Below are 24061 nucleotides of genomic sequence, written 5' to 3' on the forward strand. Positions count from 1 at the left end.
GTCCGACGGGCGTTGACTTCTTGTGATATTTGCTTCGAGATTGTTTTCCCTCCAGTGTAAGCATCATTTTCCCTCGATATCCTGACACACATATACTAGTATACTGCTTTCGTTCCAGTGAACACAGGGGAAATCAGTTTTCCGGTCTTATTACACTTTTAATGAAAGTCGGGATGAAAGAAATGAAATACCATCGTCGGTGGGCTGGTCGGTGTACCTAAAGGAGGCGGTCCTGGTCGTGTCATCGCTTCCACCGCAGTTGGGTCGCTTCGTCCGCTAGGTGAGCTTTATCCTGCCGGTATGCAACCTGTCCGATGCGAATGACGAACGACGAATGTATGTTTGATTCAAGCTGAACGCGGTACATTACGATGCAGACCGAGGGGCTGAAAATAATGATTTTTGGTCTATGTTTCCCTGGGAATTCTTGAAGCACGTCTCGGAAAAGCATTACTGTAAGGCGGTTTGAACTGGTTAGAATATTCTTGATGCTTTACGATGGAAAACGGGTACAGTTATAATGTCGATGATTAAGATGTCGAGTGTGTTTCCGCGGGGACGAATGCTTTGTTTACTGTTTGCAAAGATTGTTTTTATGCTCGTAAATGTCGGCACAAGCTTGAGCACAATGCAAACATACAATTGCAATGTGCACATAAACCATAAATAGACGACCAGTACATGGAGTTCAGTAACAATGCTCTGTCAGTTTCCATCTTCATTTCTAACACATGCAAAAACTGCCTTGCAAAATCATACAATAAAAGGGCCTAGTGTTGAAGGTTTAAATGTTTTAGTTTAAATATTGAATATAACAAAGAATATACATAAAGATAGATACTATACCTATTGTATCATATTGTTGGTTTTTTATTCTAACACAAACATTCGACAAAAAAGGGTTTTAACGGTTTTCTGTTTGATTAATACCAGCAGATTCCTTTATTTTTTAACTGTTATAATTCCGTTCTAATTGTATTATATTATTTTGTTTGTTTATTTTTCTTTTCCATATAAATTGCTCGATAGTCAATATTGCGCCGTATGATTTGCAATAGAACAGTATACAGAACAATTTTTCATGAATCAGTTATAAAAAAAACCGGAAATTTTCTTCTTCCCTACGTAACAATTATCTTTGGAATAACTGAACCACCAGTTTGAAATGGAAAATATATCTTAGAGGTGAAAATATGCAATGAAAAGTGTGATGTTACGTTTAGGTATAACTTATCTTTTTCTTCCCACCGTACACGCGTCACTACTCCCCTTACCAACTTTCACTGATTTCTTGCTTCAGTTCGTAATGCACAACGTTACATAAGCTACTTATCCTCTCCCCGGGAGTGGCATAGTGTAGATGTAGCGTTTCTCCATTTCCTCACGATAGGAGGAAAAATGGAAATGAAGATATTATTGTATTCCCCTACAACAACCGAACAAAAAGGCTGATGTTTGCGGTAGTTTAACAGCAATGTGCGAATCCCCAGCATCTAGCGGTCCCGGGGTGGCAAAGCGGAAGATTTTGCAGGCGGTTTTTCCTTCCACGGCATCCGAATAGTGGGAATGGCTGAGCTAGGAGTTTCCTAAATAGGAGCACCGTTTGCACAACAAGTGCGAAAAACGGTTGCGATGGTGTGAACGATGGGAAAAAGCATAAGTTTAAGACGGAGGGTTGCCAGCCAGCGACGGAACTGTTGCATTGGAAATGCATACAACGATGGTGTTTCTTTCTCTTCAGGTCCGCAACAAAAACCAAAGACTGAACAATAAGTGCATAACAATGTGTTGGATTAGTGTTAAAAAGGTGGTGCTGTGAATGATCTTCCCGACAAAACTCGAAGATGTCGGGCAAGTAATCAAAGTTTTTTTTTTTAATTCTTATACATTGTGTTGTGTTGCAGGTTTTACATGCAAACTCGCATTTCCATGAGTATCACGGAAAACAACGGAAAGGGGAACGGAATCTGCGATAGCTGCTGGGCAGGAGCGCGTGCTGTTGAAGTATTTTATTGGTGCAGAGAAAAACACTTGCCATGCCGTGTGGTGTGTTTATTTGCCCAATGTATATTGTGTGTTCTTGCCTCCTCATCGTTCCAAGCAACGGAACAGGAGGTTGAATCATCTCTGGAGAATCACTCATGAATGAAAATGAAGGCAGGTAATAATAGTCATCGTAAAGTGTTAACAAGAAGTAACCGTTCATTTGAGGCGTTGGTTGGTTGAAGAAAAACGACTGACTTTGGGTGGTAAATTGCTATTCCTAGGGGGAGAGAAACAAACGTGAAACAAAAGCATCGATGTTCCGTTAGGGCCAATTTTAGTAAATGGATTAAATTGAGCTTTGGTTTGAGTATCTGCCGATATCGGCCCTGAAATCGAAAAATCAAAAGTCAGAGTGATGCAATCGCAATCACATCAATCTTTAGCATAACCGGCAAAGACAGCCTTTCGAGGATTGTTTGAGTATTTTGGAGAAGAATATAATGACCTCGGACGTAAAAGCAGTATTTCAATTGCGGTTCTTTTTAAATAAGCGAGGACGTTTAAGTTGTACTACTAATCATAAAACTTTGAGATGTACATCATTAAAATGCTTTGAAAATAAACTTAATTTCGATTGTATCTTTACGGATATGGATTTAAAATGTAAATTTTGATGCTTTTCTATGAACTAAGCAAATAATTATAAAACAATCGGGTCAACACCAGTTGCTGCAAAGGGATGGTTACTGGAAGTAAACCAATGCAGCAGAATTTATCGAATTGGTATAAATTTGTGACCTTTGCTGATAATAAAACATGAAATCAGGATTTAAAATAAATTATTCGGGTTGTAGTTTTCATTCAGACAACCTAAACTTATTGTCGCTATCATTTCGCCGTATTTCAGTATACAAAAAATCAGCAGTTCGTTTTAGTGGCAGTTGGCGTAATTGGAATTTGATATTCCATTCCCGGTAACTATGCGTGTCACCCGGTTTTATGTTCTACGAAAGCAGGACCCTCTCCTTCAACACAGCGTATACTTTTTTGAGCAGATGCCCAAAATTTTTATTTAATTGAAATAACCAAAGCCCGGCGACAATGATAGAACAATCTGTGGAACATGAACATTCGAGTCGCGACCGTTCGAGCCGTACAGCGGAAAATTCCTCCCCCCTGGAAGTGCCACCAATAGGAAAAGTGCTCCATGCCACGGAAAAGAACACGTAGTTCAGACGGTGTGCGTTTCCCATTTTTCAACTTTAGACGTAGAAGAAAAATGGCTAATTGAAAACCGGCTTTTTTCCGGAAGCGTTCGAGAAATCCTATCCTCTTCGCTGATGCAGCGAGTGGAAGGTGGGAAAACAAAATTTTCTATGCTCGAAGGCGCAAGGCTCGAAGTGCGCGCATCCGTACCTTGCGCGCTCCATATGGACGCTACGATGGAAGAATGTGTCCGAGTTTTGTTGAAGACTGCAATGGTCGTGACGATGATGATGATGAAGAAATTATAATTAATTAAACTTTGAAATTTTCTCGATGCAGCTCTTGCTTGCTATGCGGAACACACGCGAATGATCGGCTTTGCAATGCTGGCAGAAAATTTCCAACGTGTTAGGACAAACGGAACAGATTTATGTCATGCTAATAGGAGCTGAGCACCTGCGCGAAATTATGAGTTGGAAATGCACTTTGTGAGGCAGTAGTTTTTTCTTATTTTATCTAAATTCTACTGAACCGTTTCTTAGCTGTATCCTGCTTCATTAAAGTAGTGTTTAATATTAATGCATCGATTCATTTCACTGGATATAAAGTAATTTAAAAATATCTACGATCTAAAAAATAAAATCAACGATGTAAGTCTTCGTAGTTGCTCAACTAATTATGCTCTTAAGCTCTTACGTTACGTATGTTATATTAGCAAAAACCAAAACCATATTTACAAGTTCGTCTCACCGATCCATCGCAGCTATCGTGAGAATTCATCGAATAATAATGCAAGGAGTGTTCACGAAACACTCTTCATCAGCTTCGAAGCACACGATACATCAGTTTTTACCAAACTCTTTCAAAACTGAATTTTCCCACGAGACTGAAGCTTTTCAGCCAACGGCAAATGTATCATTTAGTGACCAAATAGAATACACAAACTTACTGCAAGCCTGTTTCAACAAGTCTAGCGTATGTTTGTACATGGCATGGTGAAATTGCAAGCGCTTAATTATAGTCGTAGTTCAATCGAGTGAAAGTTCAATTTTTATTTTCTAAAGAAAAAGAATTCTCCGTCCATTACCTTTCGGTTCATGTTCGCATCAGTTTGGATGGTTTCCACGAGAAAGTACATCAAAACGTGCAACGATTTTTTGTGCGCTGAAACGCTCCCATGGGAACTCGCGTATGAAACTTAAATTCCATTTTTATTAGCCGTTTTTCGCCTCACGCCTACGATGGCAACCCTTTAGGGAGCGATATCTGTTGCCTCTCTGATTCAACAGGAGTTCCGTTGAACGGGTTTGTTGTTGATCCAACCAGGTTACTTCTTCATCCTTACCATCTCGTCGAGCTACTTTGGACGAGGTCGAGGTTTTTGTGGATGTAGAAAATGCTTGTACTGTGAATAAAATTGAACCTTTGGAAAACATCGTCCGATCAGATCGGATGACGGTAAATTAAATCAGACATGTGGTGGATGCTTTTTTCTTCTAGTGTTCCTTCTTCGTCGAAGCTCTGAAAATGTTACCCAATAGTTTAAAAAAAATAGATAGTGCTAGAACTAGAAACTACTTAGATAGTGCTAAGATTTCTTGTACATTTAAAAAGAAAATACATATTTCTGGATCCATTTTAAAAAAAATTGCAGCTACCATCAAACCTCTCTTCTTGGCGTAACGACCTCTTGGTCATACCTGCCCGTTAAGGGCTTACGAGACTTGTTTCCCTGTTGTACGTGGATAGTCAGTCTTCTCGTACAGGGGAGGGTCCGATCACGGTTGGGATTCGAACCCACGTTGTCGAGGTGGTGAGCCCCGGCGCTCATGGGCCGATTTTCTAACCGGCGCTACCGCTCGGCTGTCGCGGACCCCAAAATTTTACGTTAAGCAAGGCAATATTTGTCTGATTTACTTATATGGAAGAGTTTATTTATGAAGATGGATACGAATTGGATCTTGTTTATAATGAAAAAGAAAAAGAGATCTTCCGATTTTTTGGTAGGATTGATTGGTTGGTAACTGTTTTATTACTGTTACGCATAATTTTGAAATACTCTTCTAAATGGAAGTAAATTTGACAATCTAAGCAGTGTTTTATTCAAATAATGTTTCTGGTTTGTTAAGTAAAAAATGAAAACAATTCTGATTCTACAAAATATTTACTAACGGGAACATTGATTTCTAGCCCTATGCATCTAGCGCTATGCTACGTTCTGTGGTAGAAATCGAACCATGTTCACAGTGCTGGTATGTGCGGTGGGTTAAATTCATCCTTGTTGGTTCCAGATTCAATCTACGCTATGCTCCCTGACTCATTTGTGCCGAACGATCTCGAGGTTTCAAAAACGTGTTCAAGCTTCTGTTACCGGATGTCCAAGATTGGTTGGCTTACCGCCTGCCATGTCCGTCCCAGTGGGGTGTCTCCAGCGGGGATTGGAATGTGTTGAGTACACATGGAAATTTATCTGGTCCCGGAAGCTCGGTGGCAGGTCGAGGTGAGCTTTTTCGGACAAATATTTGGCCAATTCCTGGTCTCACCGGTCACGTGTTACGTTCGGGCAGATGAGTTGATCTTTCCTCCGTCTGTGCGAACGAACCGGATCCCACCGACGTGGCCACCGTTCGGTCGAGGCTTGCCGAAACCTGCCAAACGAACGAGAGAATAGTTTGGCGTACGTACGGTCGGTTCGAATTCTTTACGAGGCCAAACGTCACGGACTGCAGGGACAGGCATGTTTACATGCCGTACGTGCGTGGATTAGGGGTACGATTTGGGGCGCAGATTACAAAACTGGCCCGGGTTGGCTGAAAGCACGCGCTGCTGGAGCGCGAGAAAATTCGAAACACTGCGGTCGTCGCCGGTACCGAACACCATCGAACCGGTTTTTATGCGTCCCCGATCGGCTACAAAACGGTGACCCTAAAGTGACAACAAGGAAAACAATGGTTGCCAATTTCCCGACCGTTAAACGGGGGACAGAATTAGACATTTTTGCGGTGTGACTTTTAATTAGCCGAACCGAAGGTACGCTTTTACTCCATGGTCTACCTGAGCCTAGCTTGCCGTTCTGCCGATTCATGACGAGGATACACAAATGGTGGTTGTCATTTTTCCATGCTTGTTACAATTCAATTTTCCTTAAACCTCAAACAAGCCGTTGGGGTTATTGCGTGCTTAGGTTTGCTTCAAGAACAGAACGAAGGGTTTGAAAGTTGCTTAATTTATGAGAAAGTTTCCAAACAATCCAGTCACAAAAGGATGCTAAGAAATGCTTCTACCAGGCAGTTCTCAAATCATAAACACTCATGTTCAAAGTAATCCTGCTTAACTTAACTTAACTTAATAACCACACTGAGACAACTGGATCAATAAAAAGTACAAAGACCTTGACACAGCCAAGTTATCCTGTTTAAAGTTCCTTAAACTAATGTTCAAATTTAACCTGGGGTTTGAACAAAACATTATTCTCGTTTAAATGAAGGCAATTTTATTTTGTACAACTGTATTCTGGGCCATTTGCTTTCACATGAGCGAAATTGGCATGGAAGATGATTCCGACTCCTGAGAACCAACAATGGTCCCGTACCGCTTCCGGGCAGATGAAAAGCCAACCTTAAGAGCAACTTGTACATTTTTGCACTTTCCTCGTTCTGGCCACTTTTACACCCTCAAGCTAACTCACAGGTACAGTGTGCAAATCGGTAAATGGGACACATCTGAAAAAGAACAATTGTCTGGTTTCGGGGTCAAATTTAAAGCGCTTAGAATTCAAAACAATGAGGGCTCTTGCAATTGTTTTCTGATGACTTAACTTTTCAAAACTAAGCCTTGACCTTTCAAAACCTTATGTAAACGATGATTTATGTTGTATATACCTCGATAAAATGCGTTGATCACGTGGTAATGATCTTCACCATAAATTTGACTTACATATAAAGCAAAACTAAACAGGTTTGAATAGAAAAGCTGGTACTTTTTTATGACACAAGTATGCAGAAGCGTTTGAAGAAAATTGTTGGTATAATCCTCGACACTTGGAGGTCGCTCGATAATGTATAAATACCCATGATAACATTGATGTTATGAAAAAAGGGTTATGAAAGATATTGTCGATATAGTTTGGCTGTATTAAACTTCACTTTCGGTCAAGTTAATTATACTAACTATAAGCTACGAATAAAATAAATGTTGCTACTCTAAATCAAGAAAAAAACGTTCTGAAGAGTCTTTCTGTGCAACCAGCACCAGATGCAATAGCGAATTCGAATAAAATTGTATAGTATGCAATGCTCCAAACATTTTATATGACGAATCAGTAACAAAACAGCAATTGGAAGAAATTGATCCAGAGATGTACAAACAACAACAAACTGTTGTCACGCATCAACAAACTGTTATAGAACTTTACAAATATAAAAAAAACTTGTAAAAAAAGTTTAACAAACTACGAGAGCAGGTATTCAACTTTACGTTTTACCACTTTTTCGATCATTGTGCCGCTTGGTGAACGATTGCTAAGCTCTTTTTTGCTCTTTCGTAAAAAGAAGGGCAAAGAAGATGGGCTTTGCGGAAGTACTTTAAGTACTTTAAAATTTTGCCGCAAACCCAGACAATTCTTATTTTAACATGTGTACCATTTACCATTTTGCACAGTGTATCTAACATTCCACTAGCAATCCCCTTTGCAAGTCGTATCCTGCCACAATCCTCAGCAGGCCACGAGGACGTTAGACAGAAGGCAAAGATTCATGAACTCCTACCGAGGAAGGGTGTGTGTATGTGTGTGTGTGTTTGTGGGAAAGTGAAGAAAACATGCGATTCCACGATACATTATCGCATACAAATTGCATGTTGCAATTGCTCTTAGCCTTGTTTTCTTCACCCCCACACGCACGCATATTATTACATTTATACACATATACTAAAGGCACATCGGCAATGGCCGGAGTCAACGGAAAGCTGGCGGGTGGAAGCAAAAGGCCGGAACCGAGCCGAGGAGCAGGATGAAACGTTAGCTTTTAGTGGACCTGGGCTGGCGGTTATCGTGCCTTGAGAGGGCTAATGGGTGGTACCTCCGTTTCTATTTGCTCATTTACGCTCCATGATAGCTCCTTTGCCGCTTGCGGGCGGAATAGTAACGTTCCCGGCAACACCCTATCACGCGGCAGGATTATTTCCTGTGGGCCGAACGTGTGGGCGTGTGTGTCCTCCATAATCCTCGTCCAGCGTAATGCGAAATCCGCCCTCGAGCGCAAAGTGAGTTGCGGTGTCTATTTGAGTGAGAACTCGAACGGGCAAGCGTGCATACGTAAAGCCCTCAATTACGGTTTTGTACCGAGCGGGGATGATAGAGGTAGTTTAGTGTTTTTCACTGGCTTTATAACGAGGACAAGCCGTTTCGTGTAGAAAATTAGTCGAAATGCTACGTGGTTACATGTTACGAATGAAGCTTGTTTTTGTTGGTTTAAACTTTTTTTTCGAATATCCTAATACATGAAAGCTAATGATAATGAACGCAAAATCAAACAAATAAAAAAGCACTTGAATGGTTTCAGTTCAAAGCAGGCTAAGGTAGAAACAAGGTATCGTGGTAAGATAAGATAGTTCCATAGAGATTTTGTTTGCTCTAGTAAGTGATAATGTGTAAGTTTCATCAGGTGGTTAGTTGAGGTATGGGCTTTTCTACTACGAAGGAATAAACTCTATTTTCTTTCTCATTTCCTCTACCCAAAAGATAAAAGCTCGCGGTCGTAGAAACCATGAATGTAAAGCTGCCTCCCGAATCGTTGTTCATTTGAAGCAATGTGAATTTTTCTTTCTCTTCGAGTTGCTCTTTTTCTGCCTGGTAATTACTCGGGTGAGGTGGAAAATCCCCTACCAAAATTGGCGGGGTGCGACTTCCTTTCCCGTTTAAGACGGCCCAAACCGGTAAATCAATTCACCGCAAACCAAATAAACACCAACGATGATGAAGTAATTGGATCCGGGCGGGCGGAACTCCAGACCACCAGGCGCGTGAGCGGTGGAAAATTTGCCATCGAAAGTACGGCCCATCGGCACCCGTTCGGCACATTTTCTTTCCGTTTATCATCGAAGATAGTCCTACGAAACAAAAAGGCCCACGGCTCGTTTGGTTTCCCTTTTGAGGCAGAAGATTGCCGCGGGCAATAAGTCTTTCCTTTGAGGTTACGGGAAATGAATGGTTAATGAGCTCTGGACGGGGTCAACAGCGGTACTGAGTCGGGCAAGCTTTGGCTGACGAGTGGGGGTCATTTCGTTGCGTGGCATGTCAAAACAATCTAAAATGTAAATTAACTCACCTCTACTACTTTGTTTGAGGCTTTCCTGCCAACTCCCACCAGGGAGGAGCTGAATGTACCAGAAATCTTTGAAAATGGCAACTTTCTTTGTCCCTGAACAGGGAACTGAAGGTACCAGATTGTGCCAACTCGAGATTGCATAGGTTTGTGATGAAAAATAATGTAGTCTCCAAGCAACCTACGAAGAAGCTCGTTTTTGTTTTTTGGTAGGACGTAATACTCGGCACTACATATTTGGCCTATGGTTCAGTGGATTTTCGCCGTTTGTGAAAGGCGAAAACAAAGCTGGGATTTATCTTGCAAACTGGTTGAACGCTTTCATTAAATTTTATGGCTCATTCTTGCGCCAGAGGGAGAGGGAGAGGGAGAGAGAGAGAAGGAGAGTAGGGCCCCAAAATCTTGCCACGCTTTCACTGGGTAATAGCACTAATTATGTTTTCGGAAACCACTTTGTTTTGGACCGTACGGAGCTGCCCTGTGCTGGAAGCCAATTGTCAGAGCCTACGGATGATTGCAGCCGAAATCTACAGGTCGTTCAAACGAATTGTACCATTTGAGGGGGTATATTTGGTAATAAACGCACTTTAATTGACAGGAATGATTGCAAATTTGGTCACACGTAGGGGAAGAATAAACTGCATTGCTGACAGCAATTTCATAGACTCTTGTTTTTAAGGTTTCGCTATCCGTTCCATCGCAATCATAAATATCGTATATCGTGTTTCATGGTGGAGCTTCATTAGCTTTACGTAGGTATTGTTTATGAATCTTATCGGGCGCACTAAGGATGAGAAGGGGTTTATATCTTAGGTATGAAACAGCAGACACATAGAAATAGACAAGTATCAAATCACCGCCCCAGACGTCACACTTATCTTATCAGCTGAAAGCCTTCTGATGTCGCACAGTTTGCCCACCGACGGGTAACGGACACCGGTTGTCAGCGTACAGCAGTCTCATTTCTCACGCTACGGAAAAAGAAAAGCGTCCAACAACGCCATCAGCGTCCATTCCCGTGTGTACCGGTGCGTGGTGGCGCCTTTAATTAAAAGACACTTTACGCTTGGACTACTTTTCAGCAGGTGCCAATATAATTGTCCGCGAGGAAGTTGCAGTCTCCGGGGGGAGACAGGCGGCGAGTAAAGTAGCGGTTGATCTACGATTAGCAGGCGTAAAGGGGAGGAAAGTCACTCAGGTGGATCGTGTCCAATGCAGAAGTACCTTCCAATTTCCTTCCACATGCCGAGCGTACTGCTCTGCGAATGGCGTGGCTGGTTCTTTCCATTTGATTTTTATTTTCGTTTATGTTGGTAGCCCTTTCTTCACTCCCGTTTTGGGAGGAAGCGTCCGTTTCTTCCGCGTTTGGGGCCATGCGAAATTGGCCATTTGCTATCCAGCTTTTATGCCACTATTGTTACCGCTTGCTGGTCGGACGGTGCAGCGGGTGGCGGGCGGTCGAAATGGCTTAATTTCCCCAAGCATTTATTTAGACTTTTTTTTCGCTATGTTATTGGTCCATTGGGCTCCCAACTAGTTCGCAGGCTGACCGCACGAGCGCAGCTAGAGTGATTTATACTTGAGTCCGCTCGCTTCAACTTTTTACCTCCAACCGGGGTGGCGCTTTAGGGGTTGAGTAAAATTTCATTAACCCAGTTATGCACACGCTGGCCCAGTCCGGTTTTGGGGGGAACAAACACACAGACACATACAAAAAGATGCTGTGTTGTTATGACGGATGTGTCTTGGGCGCCGGCGACCGTTCCGTCCGTAGGGAGGCAAAGTTACCATTTGGACCACAATATGGAGAGCCCGAATGTAGATGAATGGTTTTCGTTTCTTCGCTCGGTGTTTTTCCTACACTTTTCCCGTGCTTGCAGAATGATGAAAAGCGTCACGTTTATCATCACGGTGTGAAATCATGGTGGCAAATGCTTACTAATCATCTTACTGACAATGGTTGAATGGCTCATTAATTTTGCTTTAACGAGGAACACATTTGCATGATTTGGTTGTTGATAATCGTGTCACCATCTTATTATATCTCCTGCTTACAAATCATTTCCAAAGTTTTGCTGCTATTATGTTTGTTTATAGGTTTATTTTGCTAGTTTACAATACACCTCACATGAAATAGAAAAAAATGGATGAAAGTATAATAATATCTAAAATACATTGTATAGCAAAGTATCGTAAGTGTTGCGTGTGGCCTTCAATAATATTTAGGTTGAATTGATTTTAGCATATATTAAATTATCATTTGGATATGATTTTGGGTGTTTATCGAATTGGGTCAACATTTGGGCCAGCGTTTATTTCCTCATTTGCGTCGTAGATCCTCGAGTAAAAACAAAATAACGTTACCCTTAACATTTATAGCGTAAAACCTCGATTATCATTATTTTTGTGTTTGTAAGTAAATTATCTACGACCGTATAAGGGCAAATCGTGTTGCGGGACAAATATAGTTTACATCGAATCGTTTGCCCCCTACAACCGGATACCGATGACATCACCGTTTGTTTGACGTAAGCGTCCTTCAACGGTGGTCCTCCTTGGAATTTTTGAGCACCTCCTTTGAAGCAGTTGATCAGTCGCCCACTACATGTGTTAAATGGGTACCTTCTCTGTTTGAAGACTGAACCGACGAGATAAGGACGGTTTGTTTGTGCTTAAATAATAGGGGATAACAAAATCCAACAAAAACACATTCAAGGAGCTTCATTCGTGCGCAATGCCTAGTCAAGTCTCAATAATATAAAATGGTTATGATTGTTTATCAGACAGTTCTTGGAAGCGATTTTGTTTTTCCAACTGAGCAGTTTTATTTCTCATGACTGGAAGTGAGTTAATCACAAAATCCTATAACGAAACATAATTTTAATTGAATAAAAGTATTTACCCATTGTAAGCCGTTCGATGAAAAATCTGAAAACCAACTTAAATAATCACGATTTTATTCAAAAGTTTGATACAATTCATTTGGGAAATTTGATGAACAGTTTTAGAAATACGTAATTGGTAGTTCCAAAGCTCAAATTTAATCACCCATGGGGGTTAAATTAGTTACTGTAACTGCCCTTATCGATTTGTTTTTAATCACAGTACCATTTAGCTTGGTGTGTTGCCACGAATGGCGCATTTTGAGTGTCATCTGCAATTTTCTTGCGGTTGTGGATACATTCAGACGACCGTGGGTTTACGTTGACTGTTTACCGTCCGCTTGGTAGTGACTGAGGGTACCTGAGATAGCACACAGCAACTGGTTTTCCGATGGAATTTATATCCTCACGTTGGGGGGACCAAGTGAGGGGTCCGATGCCCGTATCGAAAATGTAGGGGATTTTTAAACCAATCGGCATACACCCTCCATTTGTCAAACCAGTTGCAAAAGTGTTTATTTTACTAATTTTTGTGTGTAGCATGGTTGAACGAAACGGTGATTTCATTTTAAAAACAGTAACTTTAGGAAAATGATGAATGTGAGCGTGAACCTCGAGATTTTCTTGAAATGGGTGATATTTTCCAGAATGACTCAAGATGATAGATGTCAAAAGTTTTGGCATTGCAGAATATTACTGTATATACAGTTTTTTATTCCAGTGATTTATAGTCAGAACTTGCTGTTAATAATATTAAATTTATCGGGACAAAAACAAAACGAAAACTATACCTAAAGCCGTCGACAACCCCTTTTAGTAATTCTTTTTACTATTTTCTTTGAGATTCTTTGACCAGTGGACAGGTTCAATTCTATCTAATGCCTCGCAAAAGATCTCTTGACGAATGGTAGTTTGAATTTGAATGGAATTCCGTTGACAAGCCAAGTAATCTAATCGATGCGTTTACCATCCAAGAGAAGGATTTTGTATTCACTTTCCACATTCCCAATGTATATCAGCGATTGCCTTCCATGCACGTCTTGGATGTGGTTTATCTTTCTTACTTTACAGTAATTCTTAATCGAAGCGAGCTAGCAAGAAAGGAACGGTTGAGTGCTACGTTGGATTTGATCGATTTTCAATGTAATGACGTTTAATGGGAAGGATTTACATCAGATGCATTCCTTGGGATAGAATTACAAGCATGTGGATTTTTCTTTTTTTTTGCTGCTCCGCAGGCTATTGGTTTAGATTATCAGAATTGCTCAAGGCTCTGTTACTATTTTTTTTTTAGAACAAACAACGATGCAATTAAGCAGGAAACGAATTAATCGGTGATTTTTGTACCGATTCAAAAAATCTTAAAAGCAATAAAACTAGAAGGGTAGATCTACGCAGAAAATGATGGTACCGCTAAGATAAAAAGTGTGTCAGTAAAGTATAATATCGGATACTTTTAGTTCCTACCAGTTTAGTAGTTTAGATACTGGTTTATCCTTCTGGATCACCTGTACATAAGGTTAGCATAATAAAAAAACCGTTGTTCAGTCCCACGGAAAATCAATCGTAGCAGAAGAATTGCGTACCACGGTGACCTACTACTGTCCGCGGAGACATTCCAGGATAAGATCCGTTACATCCTTTTTCGGTAACTTGATACTACAGAGCGAGAGACGGAAAAGCTTCAGTGACCCGTATCATGAACGTTTCAGGCGAGCATAAACCGGTCCCGATGAAGCGGCAGCACTCTCTTTAGAGGTTCGAAAAACGACCAAACAAACTCAACCCGAACAGCAAGCAGGTCATCGGAGAAAAATGACTCCCAAGCCAGCGACGGCATCGGGCATTAATCGGGATGAGTCATGCGGATCTACGCGACCAGCAGCAGTCAGCTGCATTCGACTCCACGCTGCTGTGTCTGTAGGCTGCACCCATCGAAAGTAATGCGACAGGCCTTCACAAGAAGGTTCCTACCCGGCGATAAATAAGTCTTAAGCTAACACAACTAAGCAGACAAAATGTACGCTTGGGGAAACCGATCTGGACCTCGAGCGTCGTCGAAGAATTGTAAATCCGTAACCATAAACTTTCATCAGGCCGCTTCCATCCATCGTACGCCACCGGCAGCTTGTGCCCCCAAGCCCCAACCGCTCATCCCCCTGGGAGGGTAATGGTTTTTCCCCCTCTCTCAGTCTGCCTCTTTCCATCTCGAACGTGCCGCGAACATTGTGGGAGAATGTGACGTGACGTTTGGAATGCAAATGGCCTGCTTGTAATGCTCGCAATGCACTCGCAGTGCGGTACGAAGGAATTGAAGTGGGAATGAAAGGGCTACAGAATAAAAGTAAAAAAAAATCACATACCTTCTTGGGATTTGTGGTTCCCGCTAGCTGCCACTACTGTTGGACAGCCGGACGAATGTGGTTTGGCCTTTTGAAACAGCACGGCTGAACCATAGACGCTAGACACGCTGGATGTTTGTTTTCACACTGCCAACCACGGTTTGCACCTTTCTTAAAAATAGCTCCTTTGGAGTCACTTGCACTTTTGCGCTTCGTTAGCACTGCGCCGATTTTCCGCAGAAAGGACGCGACTGGAATGCGCTCCCGGGGAGCCTTCTTTTCCGGCCCTGAAAATCGTACAGATTTTCCAACGTATTCGAGATAAGATATTCTACTGGAGCCCGAACTAATCGGCTGTACACTTCACGACTTTATATTTTTTTATTTCTCATACTACTGCAGGTGGTAAACTTCTTCTGGAAAGAATGCGCGCATACGAAGGAAACGGTGGAAAACTGGTTCACGTTAATTAAATCGAACAAATCTCCCAACGGAATGTAATGGCCGCAGCGTGAAGGGAAGCAATAGCACTGATTTGAAGACTTTTTTTCCTTTCCTTTACTCGCAATTTTCTCCACTTTCCCGGAGCGTTTTTCTTTTGCTTATTCTATGCTGTCGGTCATCTTATTTGCCGTCTCTCTCACACAGCGGTGCACTTCACGGGCACACACTTTTTGTTCACCTTCTTGAGACTCCCTTTTTGAGGCACCTTTTCCGAAGACGTCGGAAGTTCTGTCCGATTCCCGCACCCGGCCCGGTTTATTCTTCAGCACCGCACTCACGTATGCTTCTCATGCGCGTACATCTTGATGTAATTATTTCGATTCCGGAAGCTCATAATTGCTGCTATGGACGCGTACACCGGAGGCCGGCGCGAGGGGGCATTACGGTTGCTTTTTGCTTCGTCCATACCGGTTTGTAATGGCGGTGTTGCGCGTTGCAATCAAAACTTCTTCTAACGCCATGCCGGGAATAGAGCCAAACCGTGCATTGCATTGGATTACCAGTTCAGTTGGAATAAGGTGTTTCATATTTTGGTTTTCCATTAAAACATCTTTTCCACTTTACAATTTTCCTCCCGACTTGGATATTTATTATAGCAAATTCAAACAAAAAATTAAAGCCTTTTGTTAACTTGTTGTGTGGCGAATTGCTTGCGTTATGACTTTAATCTCATTTGTCCACACCATCAGAAATCTGATACATTTTATCTACCCACGCAATGTGAAAAATCAACCTCATGAGTCACCTGCCAGCTAGTTCCACGCTGAGAATGTAAAACATTCAAACTTTAACTCAAGCTTTAACCCCACCCACTACATCCAACCCTGGGAGAAACAGGTCTTCGGAGACAACACTTTGCTAACACGTGTGTGACTTTCAAATCAACTTCTCGCCCAGACGTTTTTCTTATAGCAGCTAACAGAAAATCACATACTGCACCGTCTTTTTTGTGACCTTAAGGAACGCGGTGTTTGGCGTAGAGTGCGACCGAGCAAGGTGTAAATTGCAGGAAGCTGATGATGGAACTGCAGTTAGCAGTATTGCATTAAAATTATTATTCCTTCTCACCTCTTCCTTATGCTTCTTTTACCAACGAACAGATTTAATATCTAGATATAGTAGGATTTGGTGAACAAGAGTGCAGGTGTAACAAAATTGCTTTTTTTTAATTAATTCTGCCTTCAATGTGTGTTTTCTGATGTTACAGATAAAATCTTTTCAAAAGCATAAATTCAATCACACATCTGGTGGACATGGTTTAGACTTGGCCATTGCTGATCAGCAGCTGGAAGACCAATTAATTCTGACAGTAATTTGGTTTACTGTGAAGTTGGGACTTTGTTTTCTTTTGGTTTGGTCGTTGTATGCGGTGCTTGACAAAAGGTATGACCGGGATCTGCAGCATATCTTCCTCGTGTAATTCTGTTCTCGCTCGACGTAACGGGATTAATGAGTTTAATTTTATTCGACGCTGAATAATACTTGTTTTTTTCTTCGTTGCGTTCTTCTCTACACTCTGCTCCACTTTTGCGCAATCTAATTCGCATCCGTCGAATTCGTTTGTTTTCGAGCGGCGGAAGCGCTAGGTGTTATGCCGATTCGGTAGCGGCGTGTTTGCCCGATTCGTCACCATCGGTTGGCATGGCCCCGTCGTGTGGAGTGATTTGTGCTAAACAAAAACGGGGAAAAAAGATAACTTTGTGGCGAATCGTTGCGCGTATTGAGATAGCACCCTCTGAACACTGCATCACTTTATTACAGCGCAACAACAACGAGCGTACCACAACGAATTCACACACAAAACAAGTGGTCATCCAATGAGCCACACACAAACAAACGCACATGAAATACGCCAATTGATGTCATTCACGGGTAGGTGTCGCGAAGTAACCTCTCTGCTGCGCCGATCCGACGCGGCGCGTACGTGGCTTGCGTTCGCGTGCGCAACCCGTTTCAAACTGGCCGCCGACGATCTCGACGCGCCGGTGAAGCCCCGGCCCAGCTTGTTTGAGAGCGAGAGATCCGGCCAACTTAGCGGTACCTTGCACCGCGCGCGGCTACAGGTTTATTCGCGGGAGCCCAGCCAGGGTGAAGAGAAGCAGATAACTGCGCGCAACGTGTCGACCACCGAGAGACGGAGAGAAATGGGAAGAAAAAGCACGATGAAAAGTTGAACGCGTAGACAAGCGGGCAGAAGCAATATGTTGCATTGTGGGGGAAAGGGGATACAAGATCGAAAGTTTGAGGGTTAAGCTTTGGAAGCTCGCATCTGGAGGGTTGAACGAAAAGGTACGTGTGTTTGACTTTGAGTGAAACATATTTTATATTCCTCGAATTCCTCGAAAATTCCCGTGACTCGAATCGAATTGTATATTATTCTTTAAAAACAATGATTTTATGTAAATTATTATTTATATGAATAAACTTCCTAGGTATCCCAGGCATTTGTTGTAGATTTTTAAATTGTTGTCATGTTGAAATGCAATGGAATTATGCTGTGTTAATAGGAATTCTCTACTCAAGAACGATTTTTTTATTTTCATTATGAAACAGAAAAATACCTAGTTTCTGAAAAAACATACTCATATATACTTCTTCTTCTTCTTGGCGTAACGACCTCTTGGTCATGCCTGCCCGTTAAGGGCTTACGAGACTTGTTTCCCTGTTGTACGAGACTTGTTTCCCCACGCCGTCGAGGTGGTGAGCCCGGCCGTCCTGGGCCGATTTTCTAACCGGCGCTACCGCTCGGCTGTCGCGGACCCCCAACTCACTCATATATACATCTACCATAAGAAAATATAACATTATATTCCTGTACAATAAAGAAATTCGATAATTTAATCAAGATTTCATGCATTAGTATTATGTTTTAGAAACAGAAAAACCAACAATAATCATTTCGATTCAGATCACGTTTAATTTTCAATAAATTTGTATGCCAATGTTGTTCAAGTTGACAAAAATTCGAAACACGAAATATTTTGAAGGTTAATATGCAAATGCGTTTACATCTTATTTTTGTTTATTTGCTGTGATTCACAACTTTTGTACTATATACTTTTTCAACGAGTGATAAATAAAGTTTGCGTACAAAACAGGATCAGACCTCTGTTATAGTGATTTGAGCTATTGTGAAGAAAGTACAAGAAAGGTGTCTGGGTAAACAACTTTTACCAAAGTATGTATATGTGTAGTATATAGTATATTTACCAAAGTATGTAGTGTGTTAACACGGAATATGCTCATTTCAAAACCTATAGTGTTTTTATTTGTATATACGAATGTCATAGAAATTTATGTTGTTTACTTTGTTTACTTGTAGTTATTTTATGACGTTTCCAACTTCCAATAATTAATAAAAGGGCAATCATCCGGTAGTATAAATTGCATCTATGTTCTATGTTTGTATTTGAAAAATAAAAATTTTCATTTTAATAACGATCCCGTTAAACAGCACTTAAGCATTCGGCTTATGATTACAACGGTTTGCTAGTAATGGAACTGTTGTCATAGCGAACATTACCTTAAGAATACCTCCAAAATGTCTCCAAAATCTATTGACTCAAAATATTCCACTTAGCAAAAATAAAAATATATGAAATCACCACGTTGGCTACATGGTTTTGATCTACATTCACCAAGAGGATAGGCAAGATATTTACGCGGGTGTCGGAAGTGAAACTTTTCCGCTTGTCCTCAAAGTTACTAGACCGGAAATGTGCCAACCGACGGGACGTTTCCTAAAAGGTAGTAAAACACAACAACGAAGCGTAGCATAGTTGTCCGGCTGACCTTTGGTGCGATCGATGTTAGAAGAATCAGTTCTGCTTCCTGCTCGCTTCCTATAGAAACCAAAGTTTTTAACTAACCAACTCTTTATTTCTCTCGAGTCCTTTCTCGTTCTATTTGAATGAGAATTATTTCCCTACCACTCAATGTCATCTACACGCTTTTTCTGGTGAAACTGAAACTAAAAGTTTCTGTTCCTGCTCGTCACCACGACGGATAGGACTCGTAAGGATACGAGTGTGGATCCTTACAATCAAAACGGAGATGTGGATAGTCGCTGTCCAGCCAGAGAGAAGAAGAAAAATATAATAGTAAAAAGGGACTTTTTGATGAATAGGAGTATTAGATTTCCATTACTAAGTCAATTTATCAAAAAGAACCTAAAATTCACCTCCAAGTCACAAGAATAGCCGCGGTATCATAAAGTTTTCTAGAAAACAGCCTTTACGTTGCGAAACATTTCTTTTCACGCAACGACACGAAGAAAGGGTCGCCGGTCTGTGAAAATGTCCACCAGTGAAAGTATAAGCCAACTTTTCTCGTCATGGGCTGCTTCAAGCTTTCGTAATCAATCGCGTAAACTTATAAAACCCTTATTTTTCCCAAAAAGTAATTGTCATGGTGTCCTGTAAATGAAAAAAATCTAATTTATTTTTCATAACTCTACAACCCGACCTCTCCAGTGTAACTCAATCGAAGGATTTTGCGAGGTGAATGATTTTCCATCAGTTGAAGTGAACAATCAGTTGAAGAGAACACTTCTTTTTAACGTTCGTATGAGGTACTTCTCAGATTGTCAAACAGGTATGTAATCTGGTAAACAATTGATAGTTAATGGATATTTTGTGTAAGACAATACCATTGACTCAAACATAAATGTCGCAATAAAATTAAAACGCTTCAATTAAATCCCTTCAACCAATCCGAGAAACATTCCACCACCAGGGAGTATAGCGAGGTATGTTGTTATAAGCGATTGGATGCGCTGGCAGGTGGTTACAACATGTCCATCGCTGGTGACCATTGAAATAATTGGAAAATTATTTAGAAAACGTCCACCTACCTGCTCCAAAGGTACTGAAATTGTAGACTGCCCGGGGGGCAGTGTTGTAAAAGTGGTTGGAAAAATGCAATTGCATTTGGGATGCTCCCTGTGGGAACCGTGTGCCGGATTGCAGCCCTGCCCACTGGGCAACCGGAAATGTCGGCGAAGAGGGTCGACGCAAAGCATGGCAACAGCGGTTTGCAGTAGTTGATTTTGGCTTCCGGTCCGTTGAGGTGAAACGGAATTAGTTTTGTGGCAATTTCACGCAATCCCTCAGTCCGATCGGTCCCCTTTTCATCGGCTCCGGACTTTAATTCCTGTGGGATTTGTTGCGTGTCCACTTCCGGCTGGGCGATGGTCTGCAAGTGATTTGCTGATGGTACCGTGCGCAATCTATCAGATTCCGTCCGCAACCTTTCACTTCGTCTGTCCATGGCAGAACTCACTCCCGCTGTTTAGGGACGTTCGGGTCGTTACTGATGCGTTCGGGAAATCTAAGCTCGACTGTAACAAGTTGCTCCAGCATCCAATTACTCTTTTTTCCTTTTTGATTTGTTCTCAATTTCGTAATTTGTGTTTATTGTCGTTTCTTTGTTGTCAAGCTGTTTCCATCAATGTTGATGGAATTTTTAATACTTGCATTTGATCTATGTAGTCGAATGTTATTAGTTCTATTACATAAGCATTACTCTATAACTAGGAATTACTGAAGTTTTATTGAAATGCTACAAGGAATAATTTAATACAACGTTTGTATTAGATATCAAATGTAAAAACACGAATATGTCTTATTTGATCTTCTTCCACAAGAATATCTTCTAAAGAGGACAGTTGAGAGTTGACAGTTATATCATGATCACATTCTGAATCCTCTAAAGTGTCAAACGACGAGGCAATATGAACTGCTTACGGGATGTAAAGAAGTCATTGAATGCGTAGGTTGAACCTGTTTGTTTTTATTTTGCGATATTTAGTGAATTTTACAGTGTAACCTTGTCCTGGGATTATTGATTACGTCTGTCTAAGGATAAGCGGGTATTTTGGGAAGGGCAACAACTCTAAATTTATGAGCAGCAAGTGGCACAACAATTAAACATGAAGTTTACCTGCCTGTTCGCATGCTGACTGTGTTTCGTGCAGGTATTGTAGAAAGTGACGAGTATTGAGCTTACCAGGAAACATCATTCAATTATGTACTCATGCTGGCTCCATCAAGCCCACTACACGGCTTCATCAAAACCCCTCAGATGAACTCTTTCAACCACAAGCCGCACGAAGATCGCAAGAAACCAGCGTCTCAAGAGGTGAACTCATGACTTGGACGTCGGCCGCCGGCGACAGACCGATTTCGGAATGATTTCGGAACCAGTCGGTTCGCTGGAAAACCGCCATCACAAACTGTCATAAACATGTGTTTCAGTTAACCATCCTCCGGCGCACGGTACACCCTTCTCCCGCTCCAGAGAAACGGATGGTGAAGGAAAAATTTGAATATCAAAGTTTTAGAAAATGCTGCTCGTATCAGACAGCTGGGATTAGAGTTATAATGACGGGTGAGGAGGTAAAGTTGGTACATTTTTTGCTCTAGCGCGGTCACAAGAACACTTCAGCCTGCCTGCGGGGTTCTGCTCTTTTCTACTCCTTTCCCAAGCGCTCTTGAATGTTTCCTTTGCAATCGTTGGAGTGCCTGTGAAGCCCGTTTTGGGAGCAAACCGCTCGACAACTGGTTTTGTTTTGGCGCACCAAGCTGCAGGAAGCCCGCACTTTATTTCTTTTTCGACGCACATTCCGTCTGCGTGGTTAAAGTAGTTTAAACTACGGATTGTGTATTTACCAACATCCAAGTGCATTTTACCTAGTTTTTGCCAAATGTAGAGAAAGATCGGCATTGTTCGCACAGAGGCTTAATTTTTGCGCCAAACACAGTTTCAATTACGTTTTCATAACAATTTTTCAACGTTATATTCTCAAATATCTAGCAAACGGCAGTAAAGCAATAATATTTTCAGTGCAAATGGCGCATAACTTAACTAGAATTGGCTAATTTTTACATGTATTGGTGGATATTAAATATTTTACAATGCTACAAACTGTATCTCATATATGTTATCCTAGGACAAAACAAAAGTATCCAATTGTTTATTGTATTTATTCACAAAATTGTGTTTAATATCTGTAATTATCAGGAGCCTAAGGATACCATTCTTGGAACTGCGGCTGGAAGTATCCATGCTGTTTCAAACATAACAGACTAACGAGATTCGAACCCAAGCTGCCTCTGGTGTACTCCATGGTCATTGCTCAGTTTACGAGGCGGATGGGCACGTTTTAGTCTTATCCTCTCAAGCACATTAAACATGAAAGTAAAATATAAGTGATGCTTAAAGTTGATTAAAAAATGCAACCTAAAACATACATCCTTTATTTTCTTTATTTATATTAAAATACATCCTACCAAAAATATGCTATTCTTTTATAAAAACCAGCGTATCGTAGACACTCACTGGAAATCACTCACTAGCATGGAAAACTCCGGGAAAATGCCAGCTGCTCGAACTGCTCGAATGCGCATGGAAACCTCAGAATAAATTGAATGTGACCGTTGAAGTTGAAGCAGTAAGACATAGTTTTGTTGAACTAAAGGTTTGAACAATACCCATTTTGTTTGCTTACATTTGTTTGTTACGAAGTTTGAACAATTACTGTTGTAGTTCAGTAACTGATCAGGAAGTATGTAATTAATAATGAATAATTGTTTTGAAATGTCTTGATTTGTTTTTAAATATATGATTTCGTCATGAACAGGTTCAAAGAAATGGGTTTCTTAAACAGTCACATTGAAATTGGTCCAAAAACATTAAAGCTACAGAGTTTTGACAAGGGGAAGTCATTGCAACCTTTGAGATGACCGTGTTAAGCCACAGCTCTGCGTAACGGAGTAACTGCGATTTCTTGCGGTCTTATTTACGATTATGAACAGTAAAAACGTCCTCTGCTGATTCTCCAAAAAATGGCGCCTTTGCGGATGCTTGGCCATCTTGCGAGCGACGGACAAAGGATAGCGGCTCCCACACGACGCGACCTTCCGCGACGCGAACTTTCGGCACGCAGAACGATCCGATTGGCGTTGTAGTTTAATTTCAAGTTTTATTAGGTCACGTTCGCCCGTGACTTTGAGTTTTGATTCAAGCGATCAATCTTTACCCGTAAACTCCGCTACCCCGGACCCGGCTCCGTCGGACCGGCCGAACGAGTGGGAGGGTCCAAAAATTAATCTTTCTCGCGCGACAAAACAACGCCTGCCGGTCGCGTTTGTTCCGGGAAAAAGGGACCATCCCCGGGTATTGCATTTCCGTGACCCATTTTGTGATGATGAAAATTGATCTACCAGACCACACCGACCCTCCCTCCCGCGTTGGTTTCGCAATCCCGAACGGGTCGGCGTGTCAGTCTACGGGCTTGGATGATGGATTGCATTGCAGTCTTAATTGTTGGTCGGGGTACGCGGTGTGGATTGTAATTAAGAAAATTATGTCTATTTCTAAATTAATCATCAGCTGAGATTAAAACGCTTTAAAGTTCGATGGTGTGCAAAACGGATGGATTAAAATTCGGCGGGCTCAAGGTCAATCGAATTTGCGTCGTTGTTGATTGTGGTTAGTTTTACATGGAAATCGGTAGCTATGCTTTAAATTCTGTGAAAAATCGACCACAATGAATGAAATCCATGCAGGTTCCATAGCGCTCTGTTAAATGATCGCAAAAAGGAAATATCGATTTTCCGCCACAACGTCTATAAAGGCAATCTTAAACAGAAATTAAACTTCCTGTAGGTTTGTGCGCACATCGGCATCAATGGAGTCAAAACAATTGCTTCGTGACGTTTTCCTCGCGTTTATGGCTGTATGCCTAGCCTTTCCCGATTTCCTCGCCTCATCGAACACATTTCGAGGAACAGGGCGAAACAAGAAATTAAATTATGAA

General features: G+C 41.4%; 1 protein-coding gene across 1 annotated transcript in view; it reads right to left on the reverse strand.

The window, feature by feature from the left end:
* LOC131293987 (uncharacterized) overlaps positions 1-24061 on the reverse strand; it is a 97967-nt gene that overhangs the window by 24358 nt on the left and 49548 nt on the right. The gene's annotated exons all lie outside the window — the stretch shown is intronic.

Source organism: Anopheles ziemanni, chromosome 2 (genome assembly GCF_943734765.1).
Source record: "Anopheles ziemanni chromosome 2, idAnoZiCoDA_A2_x.2, whole genome shotgun sequence".
In the NCBI taxonomy this organism is placed as follows: Eukaryota; Metazoa; Arthropoda; class Insecta; order Diptera; family Culicidae; genus Anopheles; species Anopheles ziemanni.